This window comes from Stegostoma tigrinum, unplaced genomic scaffold, assembly GCF_030684315.1.
Source record: "Stegostoma tigrinum isolate sSteTig4 unplaced genomic scaffold, sSteTig4.hap1 scaffold_49, whole genome shotgun sequence".
NCBI lineage: Eukaryota > Metazoa > Chordata > Chondrichthyes > Orectolobiformes > Stegostomatidae > Stegostoma > Stegostoma tigrinum.
Window position 1 is genome coordinate 1,735,827 of NW_026728419.1, and position 18,346 is coordinate 1,754,172.

Here is an 18,346-nt window from a genome sequence, read left to right on the forward strand (position 1 = left end):
CCACCGACTCCCACAGCTACCTAGAATACACCTCCTCCCACCCCCCCTCCTGCAAAAATTCCATCCCCTATTCCCAATTCCTCCGCCTCCGCTGCATCTGCTCCCACGATAAGACATTCCACTCCCGCACATCCCAGATGTCCAAGTTCTTTAAGGACCGCAACTTTCCCCCCACGGTGATCAAGAACGCCCTTGACCGCGTCTCCCGCATTTCCCGCGACACATCCCTCACACCTCGCCCCCGCCACAACCGCCCCAAGAGGATCCCCCTCGTTCTCACACACCACCCCACCAACCTCCGGATACAACGCATTATCCTCCGACACTTCTGCCATTTACAATCCGACCCCACCACCCAAGACATTTTTCCATCCCCTCCCCTGTCTGCTTTCCGGAGAGACCACTCTCTCCGTGACTCCCTTGTTCGCTCCACACTGTCCTCCAACCCCACCACACCCGGCACCTTCCCCTGCAACCGCAGGAAATGCTACACTTGTCCCCACACCTCCTCCCTCACCCCCATCCCAGGCCCCAAGATGACATTCCACATTAAGCAGAGGTTCACCTGCACATCTGCCAATGTGGTATACTGCATCCACTGTGCCTGGTGCGGCTTCCTCTACATTGGGGAAACCAAGCGGAGGCTTGGGGACCGCTTTGCAGAACACCTCCGCTCAGTTCGCAACAAACAACTGCACCTCCCAGTCGCAAACCATATCCACTCCCCCTCCCATTCTCTTGATGACATGTCCATCATGGGCCTCCTGCACTGCCACAATGATGCCACCCGAAGGTTGCAGGAACAGCAACTCATATTCCGCCTGGGAACCCTGCAGCCATATGATATCAATGTGGACTTCACCAGTTTCAAAATCTCCCCTTCCCCTACTGCATCCCTAAACCAGCCCAGTTCATCCCCTCCCCCCACTGCACCACACAACCAGCCCAGCTCTTCCCCCCCACCCACTGCATCCCAAAACCAGTCCAACCTGTCTATGCCTCCCTAACCGGTTCTTCCTCTCACCCATCCCTTCCTCCCACCCCAAGCCGCACCCCCAGCCACCTACTAACCTCATCCCACCTCCTTGACCTGTCCGTCTTCCCTAGACTGACCTATCCCCTCCTTACCTCCCCACCTACACTCTCTCCACCTATCTTCTTTACTCTCCATCTTCGGTCCGCCTCCCCCTCTCTCCCTATTTATTCCAGTTCCCTCCCCCCATCCCCCTCTCTGATGAAGGGTCTAGGCCCGAAGCGTCAGCTTTTGTGCTCCTGAGATGCTGCTTGGCCTGCTGTGTTCATCCAGCCTCACATTTTATTATCTTGGAATCTCCAGCATCTGCAGTTCCCATTATCTCTCACATTCTCTGAGTGTGCGGTATTGTACCGATTGTTGCTGCAATCTCACTGACCCGCTGCTCGTCACGGAGCTTATTGATGAGGCTTGTTAGTGACGTCAGCTCTGCCCTATATCATCTGATTGGTACATTTCCGATGATGTACATTCACTCCGAAGAGAGTTTTATAGAAAAGGTCTTGAAAAAGTACTGGTGTAAACTGACTGTTTGTTTGCCCCAGTTAGGAAGCCCAGGAGTATGGGAACAACAGTAAAAACTGTCAGCAGTGATTTACAAGCCTTTGCATACAGTAAGGCTGATGGAAAATATGGAAGGGAACTGGGACCCAAGGTAAATCCAGCATTAGAACGGTATTGCTTCTTAGCCTTTTATGCACTTGATTGTAGTCTATCAGTTCTTATCAGCTTTAATATCTGATGTGTTGTTTACTTAAGGACTCTATGTTGAACAGACTTTTGGAGCAGGGAGTTGGATCAGGGGCTTACTCTGCCCTCTCCATGCATCATCCTGGTATTGCAGTGTTTCCAGGAATGGTTTACTCTCATTAAACCAATTTTAAAAGCAGCTGGACAAAACTTGAAGAAGGGTGTCTCAGCCTAAGATGTTAGACTTCCTGTTCCTTCAGTGCTACTTGGCCTGCTGTGTCCACCCAGCTCTACACCTTGTTAACACACTGGAACCATAGCAGGCCCTTCAGCCCAACAAGTCCACACCAAACCTCAGAGCATCCCAGCCAGACCTATAACTCACCTAAACTACTTCTCCCTAAACACTACAGGCAATTTAACATGGCTAATTCACGTAACCTGCACAGCTTTGGACTGTGGGAGCACTCTGAGGAAACCACACAGACACAGGGAGAATGTGCAAACACCACACAGGCAGCCACCCAAGGCTGGAATCAAACACATGTCCTGGTGCTGCCACCAAAGTGCTTTCTCTCAGTCCTCTCAACCAACCTTCTCCAAATATGCTTGTTCCAAGGTACCTGTTAATCACTCCTTTTCTACATGTTCAGCATTTGCTCTGAATGTTAGTCCCTCATCCCTGGTACATGCTGCATCTTCCCACCAACACCATCCCTGAAAATCCACACGTGGCATCAGAAGTAAAAGAAAATAGCCTGCCAACACGACCTCATTACAAATAGCATTTCAGATGAAGAAAAAATGAAGCTATCGAAGTATTCACTAGTTTTGACTCTGATGGTGATGACTTGGGATGTATTGAACTAGAGATTTTGGAAACACTGTGAACCAGGAAAGGGTATGGTGTATACAAACGCACATTTTTCATTTGAGTGCAAGAGCAACCAATCAAACGTGTGCATGTGACTGCTTTATTTTTCTCAAATCAAGGCCTGTGAGTTTAATCAGATTACCACTTCTCACATTAGCCAGACCAAGAGATATTTGCAAATCTAGCAAAATGAGCCAGAAGTTAAATAAAAATTCTACATCAAGATGCAGAATTGCCTGTCCAAAAAGTGCATTCTTGCTGTCCGAACTCCACAAGCTTTTCAGCACCTGAGATGAGTTCTGATACAATATCTGTCCCTTTCCCTGGCATTTTTGCACTTTGATGTCTGAACTAGAACCTAATGTCTCACAGTGCTCCTGTCTTGCCTGGTGTTTATCGCAGGCATAAGGCAGGCAGCTTAGCATTGTGTTCCCAGCAGTCACTCAAGGGCTGGTTAGCAGCTGTGGCAACAAACAGGTGTTTCGACCGAATGGTCACGTCTCAAATTCTCAGGGAAACAGTTCTCAGTCAGTGCAAGGGAGACAGGATTCAGTCAGGAGATTCTGACACAGCATGTCCAAGGAATCATTCGATATCAGCCCAGGGACTTTGACACTGTCAGTCAGCCATTTGGGGCAATCAGGATCAGGGAATCTGTATCACTACAGTACAGAGAGGTGGCCACACTCACTACTAATTACACTCTCAAAATGCTCCAGTAGACTTGTTGAGCCTGAATTATGATCATCAATCCAAGCTGACCCTGTCCATTCCTGCCATTGGAGGTCAGTTTGATGAAATTCTCAAGGTGTTCAGGAGTTTGTGAGGTTCAAGTCCATAGCTCCCTGAAATAGCAACACAAGTGGATAGGATGGTGAAGAATTTCACTTCCATGGTACACAGCATCAGGATCCGGTCAACTTTGATATCTGGCTCAGAAGTGAGATGAGGTTTTTTTTCAAACAATTCAAAGCATGCATTGTTCCTCCGAGAAGAACTGTGGTTCCATTCATGCATTTTTTTTTGTTTCAACCATGAAATGGCCACAGCTTGATCAAAAGTGAAAGTGACCATCAACCAGTTTTAACTGTCGGTTGCCAAATAAATTAAGACAGAGATAAATGTATTTGCAGGAGATTTTTTAAAATTAATTTTTTAAAAAGGCATTATGGGATCTTGATATCCCTGGATAAGAATGGCAGTTTCCTTCCCTAAAAGACATAGGTTTTTCCAACAAGGACAACGGATTTACAGTCATCATTAGATTCTTACTTCAGATTTTTTAAAAAAAATCAAATTCTACCATCTGGAATGGTGGGATTCAAACCTAGGTCCCCAGACCGTTATCTCAGTCTCTGTGGAGTAATGGACAGCAGACTAAATAGAAAATATACACTAGGTATCACACAATGTCTTGGTTTATGTATTCATCATGAGATCCATCATTGCTATGGACAACAGGAAAATATCTGAGGAGACCGCATTTCCCCCTGGACAGAGTCACAATGGTCACGAGGTTTCGTAGCCAATTGGGAAAATGCAATCACGGATTATAGTACAGGACTCATCCCAATCTTTTGTTTAGATTTAAAACTTTTATTTTGTGGATAAAAATCAAAAGGAAAGATTGCATTGTTTCCAATAAACAAATATCTGTTAAAAATTGAAACGTGTCTGTGGAGAGCAATAGAATCTGTAATTGTAAAGGTGTGCAGACATATTGACCAGGCATAACTAACAAATAAAGAGCCATCAAGATCATCATAGAATTCCTACAGTGTGGAAGATGGCCATTCAGTCCATTGAGTCCACACAAACCCTCCAAAGAGCATCCCACCCAGTCTCTCAACCTACTCCGTCTCTGCATTTTACACCCGTGACACTATGGGCAATTTAGCATTGTCAATCTACCCAATTTGCACATTTGTTGGACTGTGGGAGGAAACTGGAGCACCTGGAGGAAACCCACGCAGGCAAGGTCTGGGTCGGACACGCTTCGTAAGTTCAGAGTGGACTTGATGGGCTACATGGTCTGCTTCCACACCGGAGGGTTCCTGTGGTCTCCAGAAACAAGCCCAAAAAACATGGTTTGGATATAGCTAACAGCAGAATGAAAACCCAACTTAATAATTACTCAGAAATTTGCTGATAGTTAACCAGTCCTGATGAACCAGGAAATCCCTTTTCACACACTGTGCGGGTGGATAGTCTTTCGTCAGTGTGAATGTGTCGATGTGTCATGATAACATGACTATTTCCAAGCTCTACCTTACAGATACACAACTGGTATTAACATTTTATCCGCAATATCAGTATCTTTAATTGAGCAGGGATCAGTAACATCAGTACAAACAGCCCAAAACCATGGTTCATTTGATAGTGAGAGTGACAGCAAAATCCTTCAACTGTGCTTCTTTGTGAACTCACTAGTGTGTTAACAGTTTGGATGACTGAGTGAATGCTTTCCCACATTTAGAGCAGGTGAATGGTCTTTCCCCAGTGTCACTGAGCTGGTGTAAGGACATTTCAGATGAATCTTCACAGACCACGCACATTTCTCCCCTCTGTGAGTGCTGCTTTTTCCATCATTGTTCAAAATCCTGAGGTAATTGAGTTGTGATTAACAAAGTGACTGTCAGATCTGGATATGTTCCTGTTTGAATTCTCCAACTGTAGACTGAGCTTTCAAACAGAAAGCAAGTGCAGTGAGTGAGGAACCAGAAGAACGCACACAGATTGTGAAACTGAGAAATCCTCTGGACATTTGTGGAGGGATACTTGGGGAATATGCTGGATGATCATTAGAACAAATTCATAAATAAATATCCTCCAGGTAAGGGATCCAGTCAGTGTTTGCACAAAACTCCCGAAAGAGAGGTGGGAGAGCCAGGGAGGAAGGACAGGTATTATATAGATCTGTAACTCAACCCTTCGATCCCTCTGAAAGAATAAGAACAGCGCAGAAGTAAAATTGTGGAAATCTGAAATGAAAACAAAAAATGCGTAGTCAGAGTTGTACAGCACGAAAAAATCCCTTTGGTCCCAGTTGTCCATACCGACCAGATATCCTAAATTAATCTAATCCCATTTGCAAGCATTTGACCCATATTCCTCTAACCCCTTCCTATTCACATACCCATCCAGATGCCTCTTAAATGTCATAATTGTCGCAGCTTCCACCAGTTCCTCGAGCAGCTCATTCTACACAGGCACCACCAACTTTCCCTTTTAAAAAAAAACTTTCCCTCTCAGCTTAAACTGGCTATTCACCCTATGCCCACCATAATTTTATTCATTGCTATAAGGTCACCTCTCAGCCTTCAATGCTCCAGGGAAAATAGCCGTAGCATATTCAGCCTCTCCCTAAAGCTCAAAATTTCCACCTCCTGCAACATCCTTGTAAATCTTTTCTGCACGCTGCCAAGTTTAACAGCATCATTCCTATAGCAGGGAGACCAGAACTGAACACAATATTCCAAAAGCAGCATAATCAATGTCTTGTTCAGCCTATAACATGACCTCCCAACTCCTGCACTCAATGCACTGACCAATAAATGCAAGCAGAGCAAATATCATCTTCACTACCTTCTGTACCTGCCATCCACCTTCAAGGAACTGTGCACCTGCACCCCAAGGAGTCTCTGTTGTGTAACAGTCCCCAGGGCCTCATCATTAACTGTTTAAGTCCTGCCCTGATTTTCATCACCATAATGCAATAGCTCGCATTTATCCAAACTAAACTGATTTCTGTCACTCCTTGGCCCATTGGCCCATCTGATTAAGTTCCCATTGTACTTGGAGGCAAACTTCTTTGCCGTTTACTACAACAATTTGCGTCATCGGCACACTTACTAACCATTCCTCCAATATGCATTCCACGTGATTTGTATCAATGACAAAAAGCGGTGGACCCAGCACCGATCCTTGCAGCACACTGCTGTTCATAGTGCTCCAGACTGAAAAAATAGACAACCCCAACCCCTTACTACGATCCTGTCTTCTCCCTTCATGCCAATTTTGTTTGAAATAGCTAACTCTCCCTGGATTCCATTTGATCTAATCTTGCTAACCAGTCTATCATGTGGAGCTTTGGTGAATGCCTTGCTGAAGTCCATATAGACAATGTCCACTGCTTTGGCTTCTTCAATCTTCTTTGTCAATTCTTCAAAAAACTCAGTCAAGTTAGTGAGACAAGATTTCCCACTCACAAAGCCATGTCTACCATCCCTAATCAGTCTTTGCTTCTCTAAACACATGCAAATCCTCTCCCTCAGAATCCCCTCCAGCAATTTACCCACCACTGACAACAGGCTCAACGGTCGATAGTCCTCTGGCTTTTCCTTAAAGAATGGCACCACATTAGCCACCCAGACTTCTGGCACCTCACTAGTGTCAGTGATACAAATACCTCAGCAAGGGGGCCAGCAATTACTTCCCCAGCTTCTCCCAGAGTTTGTGGGTAACACCTGATCAGGTGCCAAGGACCTATCCACCTTTACGCAGTTTAAGACGTCCAGCACCTAGACCACTGTAATATGGACACTTCTGACGACTCATTATTTATGTCTCCAAGCTCACTAGCTTCCATATCCTTCTCTGCAGTAAATACGCATGTGAAATACTTTTTTACTATCTCAGCCTCATGCCTTTTTTTAAATGTGTCTTTCTCCTCTCATCTTACACATATGTCCCCTTGTCTTGAAATCCCCCAACCTAGGGAAAAAAGCCCTTAATATTCACATAATCTGTGCCCTCATGATTTTATAAGCCTCTGTAAGGTCAACCCTTAACATCCTATGCTCCAGTGAGAAAAGTCCTAGATTTGGCAGTCTATTTTAATAATCGAGCCCTCCATTCCTGGTAACATCCCAGCAAATCTTTTCTGAACTGTCTCCAGTTTAATAATAACATCCTTCATGTAACAGGGCGACCAGAACTGCACACAATACCTCAAATGAAGCTTCACCATGTACTGTACAATCTCAACATAACATCCCAACTCCGAGACTCCAAAGGTTGAGTAATGAAGGCAAGTGAGCGAAACAACTTGGTAACCACCCTGTCTACCTATCTCCATAAACTTCAAAGTAGTATCTACCTGAATCTCCGCATTTCTCTGCTCCACAACTCTACCCTGGGTGCAAACATCAATTGTTTAAGTCCTACACTTTACCAAAACACAGTATCTCACATTTATTAACTTTTCAAGGCATGATCAAGAGGGCGGTGGACAAATGGCAGGGGGATTGGATCAGATTTGCAGCACCTCTGGAATGAGAGTGAAGCTTTTGACAGAGTTCCACATGGTAGACTGATGAGTAAAGTTAGATCACATGCGATTCAGGAAGAGCTTGCTAATTGGAAGCAAAATTGTGCTTTCCTCTAATACAGTCCTTTTGATAACAAAGTGTGGAGCTGGATGAACACAGCAGGCCAAGCAGCATCTCAAGAGCTCAAAAGCTGACGTTTCGGGCCTAGACCCTTCATCAGATCCCATTTTTATTCTTCCACTTGATGGTGGCACTTGCAATTTCCTGGGATTCAAGCTCCAGAATTTCTTGGTAAACCACTTCATCTCTATGCTCAATGTTTTTTGTAGAAAAGTGAGGTAATCATGAGTCATATATTTTAATATCTCATTTTCTGAAATGGCTTGAAATATTGTTTGGCATCTTCCTATGTGAAGCGTCTCGGAGGTCTACAGTCCAGAAAAAGGCTTTGGGGCCCATCCAGCCTGTGCCAGTTAAAAACCATCACCTAACTATTCTAAGCTAATTTTCCAGCACTTGGCCCATAGACCTGTCTGCGTTGGCATCACAAGTGGGCATCTGAATATGTCTTAAACGCTATGAGGATCTCTGTGCCCACCACCCTCACAGACAGTGATGTTCAGTGCCATTGTCACAGCATGATGACATCACAGACAGGAAAGACGAGCTGAGTCTGTGCAAACCAAAGATCCCCCACACACTGTGAAGGACGGGATGGTCCCTGATAGGGGGAAGAAGAGATTTAACAGAATGGTTTGTAGGAAGAGGGTTTTTAGTTGCATGGTTAGTGCTTGTTTTTTAACATTATTCTTTCATGTGACCTGGGCATTGTTCGTACATATTGAGAATATCCATCTAAAATAGACGGACTCTCCTTCTCAACCTCTCCCTTCACCCACGGTGTGGTAATCTTCGGGTTAAACCAGCCCTATGGTCAGGTAGGACAATGGTGACTTTACCTTTGGCACAGTGATGCCACTGTGCCTCGGTGGTGTAGAGGGGAATGTTGCATGTGGTGGATGGGACACGACTCTGTCACACCGCTTCACCTGGAGGATGTTCACTTTTTCTAATAGTGTTGGGGCTGTACTCATGCAAGGAAGCGGAAAATGTTCCAACACAATCCAGACGAGTGCCTTATAGACAGCAAACAGTCATTGAGGAATCAGGTGATGGGGAAACGGAGATTGTTCTCCTTGTAACAAAGGGTTTTGTGGCGACCTTTGATAGAGGTGTTGGCAAAAGAAACACTTTAGGATGATAAAATGTACACATGACTGATCATAAAAAAGATTACAGGACACACTGAAAATTTCAGGGACGATCTATTGAGAGAATGGGGTGATTTAAGAGAGAAATTTTACACGGTAAATGGGAAATGAGCAGGAACACAACACTCTCACACAATGCGAATATCCAGGTGCTGATGAATTGAGTAATTCTGTCAGAGTTTGTTGTTACAATTATTGAGTTCCCCACCTGAAAGTCCACTTCTATTATCCTGTAACACAAATTCATGAAATCCATCACTGTCAGTCCGGGTAGAATTTCACAACATCCCCTCATCCTGGCCGAGGATAACTGTGCATTGTCCCTATTACACATTATCCCTTGTGGAGGTCAGTCGTCGATTCAGGGAGAAATCTATTTGGGTTTCTAGGAGTTTCCACCTTGGGACTTCATGCCACTGACCAGAACTGTAGGTCTTTGACATATGGCAAAGAACGGCCATGATTTAGAGAGATGCAGATGACAGGATTCACTTCCTTTTCTTCTGTGCTGCTGCACTGCCACATCCATGAAACATTGGGCTGGAAAAGCTAACAGCTTGATGAACAAGTTGTCTCGATTCTGAACAATGGACTGCAAGCTTCTCCCAGTCATTCAAAAGAATGCCCCTTAAAAAGATAGCAATTATGTATGTGTCGTCTTGCCCAGTGCTCCCAACAAAAAGATTAGAAGAATGAGGGAGGATCTCATGAAGGGATAACAGTCAAGTTCCATGAGGGTTACAGTTTATGGAGAGATATTGATAAATGGGTGACAAGTTGGCAAATGGAGAATAAATGTGGGAAATTATGAAGTTTATTCTTGAGGAGACGACCAAAGAACAGTGTTATTAAAAAGGTAAAAACTGTGGAAAACTGCATCACAGAGGGACTCAGGAATAATTGTGCAGGAAATGCAAAGCGTGCACACAGTTGCAACAGGAAATCAGGAAGGGCAAAGGGATGTTATCCCTTATGTCAAGATGTTTGCAGTATAGGAGTTTGGAATACATGTCTTAGGGCAAATGTACAAATTGTTGTTAAGACCACATCTGGAGGAATGTGAGCAGTTTTGGTCCATTTCAGCAAATATATCACTTCATTGGAGGTATTTCAGAGAAGATGAACTAGGATGATCACCAGTTTGGAGGGATTATCTTTTAAGCTAAGACTAAACAGGTTTGGAATCTACTAACTAGATTTTAGAAGAATGAGAGATGATCCAATTAAAAATATAGGATTCTTAAGGGAGTTGACAGCATAAATGCTGAGGGGATATTTCCGATTGTGGGAGCAGATTCTTGATAAGGCAGAGAATGGAGGGCTCTCTTTTGGAATCATCAAATTTAAGGCAACACTGACATGGGTAAGGGGTTTCAGTCACAAATGAGCTGGAGTGAGGTGGAGAGAAGGAGCATTTTAGAGGTTGAAATTTCTGGCATGTGATTGAGAAGATGTATGGTAAAATGTTCACGTTGAGGGGAGATATGAGAGCATTATTGAGAAGGGTGCAGTTCAGCCTCAGACAGTTCCCAGCGAGAGGGATGGATTCAGTACAGTAGTAAGAAAAAATAATTTGTAATAACAACTGAAGGCAATGTGTTTAATTTTCACAAAGTGTTATTGGAGGAAATTTCAGCTAATCACGTAGTGGAATCATGACAAGCAGTTTTATAATTGAGTAACAGTGGAGCAAAGGAGAGAGATGGAGGGGAGTTAGATCTGAATATTGTAGTATACGTGCAAAACCTAACATGGTGCTTGTGGAAGATCTCACCTCCTGGCGGTATGTCGGTGAGAAACAGCATGAGCCAAGGACAGATCCTTGAGGGACATCAACTACATGGATTTCAGACAGGAAAGAGAGAGATGGAGTGGGATTTTCCAACGACAGTGAGGTCAAATATTGGTTTTAAACAGAACAGGTGAGAAGGACCTAACCAGAAAAGAGAAGCAGACAGAACAAGTGACAATATCTAAACTGGCATGGGGGCAGAGGCAAGGAGGAGGAGGAGCAAGAGGAGAAATAAGAGAGAGTTAGAATGTTTGTAGTTTAGCGACAATAGGGCAAAGGATTAAGACAAACTCTGATAAGGCTTACATGAGACTGGAGAAAGATGCAAGTTTAGGACTAAAACGATGAGCAACGTGCAAGGCAATTTAGTTTGGTGGGCGAGTGGAAGAGAGGGAAGCAGCAGAGGCATCCGATTTGGACTGTCGCAATCTCAGTGAGATGGAGTTTCCATATGACTCCCTCACTTTTGGTTGGAGGGGAGGATTGAAGAGACAGGATGATGGACAACGGTTTGCAAAGAAACAATGCCTATGTTAGAGATATTCAAAAATGAGTGAACAAACCTGATGAATTAACTTTTATCCAGAATATTAAAATGTACAACAGAAGTCTGGGTTTGAATTCCATCTTAGCAGATGGTGGAATTTGAATTCAATAAAAAAAACTGGAATTAAGAATCAACTGGTTGCCATGGAACCATTGCTAATGGCAGAAAAAGAAAAAAATCTAATGTCCATCAGGGAAAAAAATTTGCCAACCTCAGCAAGCCACTCAGTTGCAAGTGACTGTAAAGTCTCAAAGGAATGAAGCTGGGTGGACCACTCGGCATCTACCAAGGCACGAGGAAAGACAACTGCAGAATCAGCCCTGTCGACTCCATAAATTCCTCCTTACTAATATCTCGGGGCGAGTGGCAAAATTTGGAGAGGTGGCTCCAAGACTAGTCAAGAAACAGCTTCATTTGCATAGAATCTACCTTACAGACAAGTGACACACGCCACCACTGTCCTGAGTGAAGGCCTGTCCCAGGAGCAGGACTGACGTGGCAGCACAGTGCTATTCTGATCGCGGGAACGGACCTGGGAGTACTTGACATTGACTCTTACGCCTGGAAGTCTCATGGCTCCTGCTGAATGCCATGGACCATCCTCCCTCAGTTGATAAAATCGGCAGCAGTATTATCGCTAGATTATTTATCCAGAGACCCAGATAACATTCTGGGGACCTGGGTTCGAATCCTGCCACGGCAAATGGTGAAATTTGAATTAAATAATGATCTGGAATTAATAGTCAAATGATGACCATGAAACCATTGCTGATTATTCAGGTTCACTTATGTCCTTTCGGGAAGGAAATCTGCCATCCTTACCTGGTCTGCATGACATGCAACTCCAAACCCACAGCAATGTGGTTGACTCTTAACTGCCTTTGGGGCAATTAGGGATGGGCAATAAATGCTGGTCCAGCCAGTGATTTCCACATCTGAAGAGTGAATTTTAATTTTAAAAAAAAACTACATGTCGAATAGCACTTGGAGAAACAGTGTGAGTGTGAATGGCACTAAATGTACTCAATGTCGACCATCAGGAGTAGTTCAGCATCAGGATTACCAATCAAGCTGGTCAAAGCTGCCTGGCTGGGACTGCAGCAGGTGCTGACACAACCAACAAAAGGGAAAAACATAGCTGATCTCATTGTCACAAATTTCCCAGCTGCAGATGCATCTGTCCCTGTCAGGATTGATAACAGCGACCACCGCACAGTCCTGTGGAGACAAAGATTCATCTTAAACTTGAGAATACCCTCCATTGTGTTGAGTGGCATGAACTTTGGCTAAAACGGACAGACTTGGAACAGATACAGGAACTCAAAACCAGATATCTATGAGGCTTTGTGGGACGTCAACAGCAGCAGAACTTACTCCGGCACAATCTGTAACCTCATGGGCCAGCATATTGTGCACTCAAACATTACCATTGATCCAGGGGAACCACACTGGTTGAATGGAGAGTATAGGAGGGCATGCCAAGAGCAGCACAAGGCATACCTACAAATAAGCTGCCAACCTGGTAAAACTTCCCAACAGGACTATCTGCATGCCAAATAGCATAAGCAGCAAGAATTAGAGCTAAGCCACCCCATAACCAATAGATCAGATCTAAGCTCTGCAGTTCTGCCAAACCCAGTCGTGAATGGTGATGAACACTTAAACAAGTCACTGGAGGAAGCATGCCAAAAATCCCCATCCTCACTGACAGAAGAGCCCAACCTATCCATGCAAAAGACAAGACTGCAGCAATCTTCAGCCAGAAGTGCCAACTGGATGCTCCATCTCAGCCTTCTCCAGAGGTCCCCTACATCAGAGATGTGAGTTTTCATCCAATTTGATTCATTTCAAATAATATTAATAAATGGATGAATACTGCAAATGTTACGGGCCCTGGCAACACGCTGGCAATAGTACCGATGACTAGTGCTCCAGAGCTTGCTAGCCTCCAAGCCAAACTGTCTCAAGTCCTGCTACAGCACTGGCATCTACTGACAATTTGGAAAACTGCCCAGGTCTGTTCAGGACAAAAACACAGCAAATCCAACCCAACCAGTTTTCCCTCAAGCAGTCCACTCTCTATCATCAGTAAAGTGATGGAAGGTGTTGTCAACAGCAGTATTAAGCAGCACTTACTCAGCAGTAACCTGCTCAGTGACACCCAGCTTGGGCCATGGTGGGCACTTGGTTCCTGATCTTATTACAGACTTGATCCACAAATTCACAAACAGCTGAATTCCTGAGGTGAGGTGAGGGTAAACAGCAGAGCCCTGCACAAAAACCACTTACTTCCACTTCAGTGACAATGATCTGACAGTGACACCTTAGTATCAGATCATCTGCTGAACCCCTCATCTATTCCTGTGTTATCTCTAGGCTTAACTATCCAAACTCACTGCCAGTCGGCCTCCCACATTCAACGTCCCTGTAACCTCAAGAATACCTAAAATTCTGCTGCACACAAGTTCATTTGCACCAAGACCTGTTCACCATCACTGCTGTGCTCCCTGACCCACAAAGGCTCCTATTTATAAGCAACAATTTAAAATTCCCGGCTGTGATGAGCCCTATCTCCTGCACCACACAACCTTCAAGACTTCGATAACTCATTTAGTTCCAGACTCCAACAGTGTGTTTAATCATCGCTTCACTACTGGAGGCTGTTTCTACAGTTGCCAGGCAACATGGTCTGGAATTCCCATGATAAACCTCTTAGGTTTGCTTTCCTTCCTTGAGAGAGTCAGGAAAACCTGCAAATTTGGTAACTTTTTGGTCACCTGACCTAATATGGCCTTACGTCAAAAGTTTCTTGACAATATTTTTGTGAAATTATAAAAGATGATAAAAATACAAATAGTTTGTTGATTTGGACATACACCATCAGCTCTTCAGTATCGCTAGATGAACGATCTGTAACTTCTCAAATGGAGCATTGTGGGAGCACCTTTATCATACGAACTGCAGCAGCACACGGAAGTTAAATATCACCTTCTCCACAGGCAACAGGGTTTTGGCAATGATCGCTGGTATCTGTGGAAGGAGAAACAGAGTAAATGCTGCAGAAGTGCAAAATGAATGACACAGAATATAAATGCTGTAGAATTTGGTGGCCTGAAATGGAAGAAAAATGCACTCTCTTACTGGGAAAATATTTCCTGGCTGTGAAAGATACTGTTCAAAAATTAATCTGGTAAGAGGGCAGCATATGGTGAGGGGGTGGGGAGCAGTGGAAAATTTATTCACAAAAAAGGTACAAGGAGGTAACAGTAAAATGCTACAGAGATCAAATATATCCATCATTAGAGATTGAAGAGATTAGACACTGACAAAGGTGATCAGGAAGCACAGAAGTGAGCAAGAGCAGGGCGAGCTGCTATTATCCCACACTCTGGGAAAGAAATCTACAAGAAACAAACATTTCTCTTGGATAAGAGATAATAGGAACTGTAGATGCTGGAGAATCCGAGATAACAAGTTGTGGAGCTGGATGAACACAGCAGGCCAAGGAGCAGGAAAGCTGACGTTTTGGGCCTAGACCCTTCATCAGAAATGGGGTAGGGGAAGAGGTTTCTGAACTAAATAGGGAGACGGGGGAGACAGATCGAAGATGGAGGGAGAAGATATGTGGAGAGGAGACAGACAATTCAAAGATGCCAGCATGGAGCAGGTAAAGGTAAGCATAGGTGGGGAGGTAGTGAGGTGATAGGTCAGTTTAGGGAGGACAGACAGGTCAGGGGGGTGGGATGAGGTTAGTAGGCAGGAAATGGGGGTGCGGCTTGAGGTGGGAGGAGGGGATAGGAGAGAGGAAGAACAGGTTATGGAGGTAGGGACAACCTGGCCAAGTTTTGGGATGTAGTTGGGGGAGGGGAGATTTTGAAGCTTGTGAAGTCCACATTGATACGTTTTGGGCTGCAGGGTTCCCACGGAGAATACGAGTTGCTGTTTCTGCAACCCTTGGGTGGCATCATTGTGGCACTGCAGGTGGGCAAGGATAGGCATTTCGTCTGAGGAATGGGACGGGGAGTTGAAATGGTTCACGACTGGGAGGTGCAGTTGCTTGTTGTGAACCGAGTGTAGGTGTTCTGCAAAGCAGTCCCCAAGCCTCCGCTTTGTTTCCCCAATGTAGAGGAGGCCACAACGGGTACAGGGGATGCAGTATACCACATTAGCAGATGTGCACATGAACATTTGCTTGATGTAGAACGTTTTCTTAGGGCCTGGGATGGGGGTGAGGGAGGTGGTGTGGGGGCAAGTGTAGCACTTCCTGCGGTTGCAGGGAAGTGTGCCAGGTGTAGTGGGGCTGGAGGGGAGTGCAGAGCCACGGGAGTCATGGAGAGAGTGGTCCCTCCGGAAAACAGGCAAGGGTGGGGAGGCGAAAATGTCTTTGGTGTTGGGGTCGGATTGTTGATGGCGGAAATGTCTGAGGATGATGCGTTGGATCCGGTGATTGGTGGGGTGGTACGTGAGGATGAGGGAGATTCTTTTTTGGTTGTTATTGCAAGGACGGTGTACGAGGGAGGAGTTGTGGAAAAATGCAGGAGACACGGTCAAGGGCATTCTCGATCACTGCGGGGGGGATGGTGCGGGAGGAAAGAGGTGGGTGGTGGCGTTGCGGTCCTTGAAAAGGAAGGACATCAGATGTACGGGAGTGGAATCCTGGGAGCAGATGCGGCGGAAGTGAATGAATTGGGAATAGGAGATGGCATTTTTTGAGGGCGGTGGGTGGGAGGAGGTGTATTCTAGGTAGCTGAGAGAGTTGGTGGGTTTGAAATGGATATTGGTTTCCAGACAGTTGCCCAAGGTGGAAACAGAAGTCCAGGAAGGTGAGAAAGGTGTTAGGAGATTGCCCAGGTGAACTTAATGTTGGGGTGGTAGGTGTTGGTGAAGTGGATGAACTGTTCGAGCTCCTCATGGGAGCAGGAGGCAGCACCGATACAGTCATCTATGTACCGGAGGAAGAGGTGGGGTTTAGGGCCAGTGTATGTATGGAAGATGGATTGTTCCGACAAAGAGGCAGACATAGCTTGGGCCCATGCAGGTACCCATGGCCACCCCCTTTGTCTGTAGGATGTGGGAGGAGTTGATAGAGAAGTTGTTGAGGGTGAGGACGAGTTCACCTAAGCGCATAATGGGGTCAGTGGAGGGGACCTGGTCAGACCTGCAGGACAGGAAATAGCATAGGGTTTTTAGGCCATCTGTATGGGGAAATGCAGGTGCTAATGTGGTGTACTGCATCTGCTGTACCCATTGCGGCCTCCTCTACATCGGGGAAACCAAGCAGAGGCTTAGGGGCCGCTTTACAGAACACCTACACTCAGTTCACAATAGACAACTGCTCATCCCCACCTCCCTAACCTGTTCTTCCTCTCACCTATCCCCTCCTCAAGCTGCACCCCCATTTCCTACCTGCTAACCTCATCCCACCCCTTTGACCTGTTGGTCCTCCCTGGACTGACCTATCCCCTCCACACCTACACTCACCTTTACCTGCTCCATCTGCACCTCTTTAACTTGTCTGTCTCCTCTCCACCCACCTCCCCCCCCCCCTCTCTCTCTCTCTCTCTATTTATTTCAGAATCCCCTTCCCCTCCCCCATTTCTGAAGGGTCTGGGACCGAAAAGGTCAGCTTTCCAGCCCCTCTGATGCTGCCTGTCCTGCTGTGTTCCTCCAGCTCCACACCTTGTTCTCTTTCTACCAGAGGCGGATGCGCATGCGCCCAACTTTACCTCGGCCCTTTTAAAGTTTCAAAGCTGCCGCGCATGCGCCCCGCGGTTCATTGCCCCCAATAAAGATGGTGACGGTCACACAGGCCTATCACTATCTGAGGCATTGATTTGTCTTCCGCAAACGTGAGTCTGGGAGTTTCAAATATGTGTTTTCCGACGTGCACGAAGTGTTTGTGAAATTTCCAAACCCGTACGAATATCACTTCCCGTGATAATGGGAACTGCAGATGCTGGAGAATCCAAGATAAAAAAAAATCACTTCCCTCCCGCTTTCTGCCATTTTGCTTTCTTTACCGTGTCCTGCTCTTACCTCAATTGCACAAATCTTGGTCTCAGCGAAGGATCTAGGCCCGAAACGTCAGCTTTCCTGCTCGCCTGATGCTGCTTGACCTGCTGTGTTCATCCAGCTACACACCGTGTCATCTCAGATGCCCCAGCATCTGCTGTTCCTGTTGTCTCAGCGACTCTGAACTGCAAGCGTGGGTGATCACGTGTTTTTCACTAATCCCGCCCTCCCTTCATTCCGATTGGGCGACATCCGCCCGGTCGTTACGTCACACCTGTGCTCCTATTGGTCGCGCACTGACATCAATCACCCAGACTCCATTGTGAGCTGGAGCATGCGCAGTGCTTTGTGTTGGCATTGTGAGAAGCTAATGATCGTCATCACAATGTTGCATTTTGAGACAAATGAGACTGAGAACTGGATGAGAAAGATTGTTACATTAGCGATCCTGGGGTTTTAATAAGTCGCTCTGAGGAAGGGGCACTGCACCCGGAACGTTAACTCTGTCTTTTTACCTTCACAGATACTGCCAGACCTGCTGAGCTTTTCCAGCAACTTTGTTTTTGTTCCTGATTTACAACATCCCAGTTCTTTTGTTATTTTTTAATAAGTCGCGATTGAAAAGGCTTCCAGCAGCTCAAAGCTAAAGATACTCTTGATACCGCTCTGTCAGCGAATAGAGAAATGGCGATGAAGTAAAGGTAATAAATACAGATATAACAGTCCTCAGGTAAGATGTAAAGAGAGTAATTATGAATATGAAGAACATCACGTGGTGGAGTGAGGTGAGTGTTGTTCATATGAACTGTGATTGGGCAGAGCAGGAGGTTAATCAAAAAAGAACAAGCATAAAGGAG

The 18,346-nt window shown here is 45.4% G+C and overlaps 1 long non-coding RNA gene and 1 other non-coding gene across 2 annotated transcripts; one reads left to right on the forward strand and one right to left on the reverse strand.

The window, feature by feature from the left end:
- Positions 1 to 1,710: 1,710 nt before the first annotated feature.
- On the forward strand, positions 1,711 to 1,902 carry LOC132208626 (U2 spliceosomal RNA). The gene has a single exon (XR_009444768.1). It is a non-coding gene; the product is annotated as a U2 spliceosomal RNA (small nuclear RNA).
- Positions 1,903 to 9,192: 7,290 nt separating this feature from the next.
- On the reverse strand, positions 9,193 to 17,699 carry LOC132208612 (uncharacterized). Its single transcript, XR_009444745.1, has 4 exons — positions 17,514 to 17,699; positions 14,354 to 14,507; positions 12,300 to 12,695; positions 9,193 to 9,368 (listed from the first exon to the last, which is right to left on the reverse strand). It is a non-coding gene; the product is annotated as an uncharacterized LOC132208612 (long non-coding RNA).
- Positions 17,700 to 18,346: the final 647 nt, after the last annotated feature.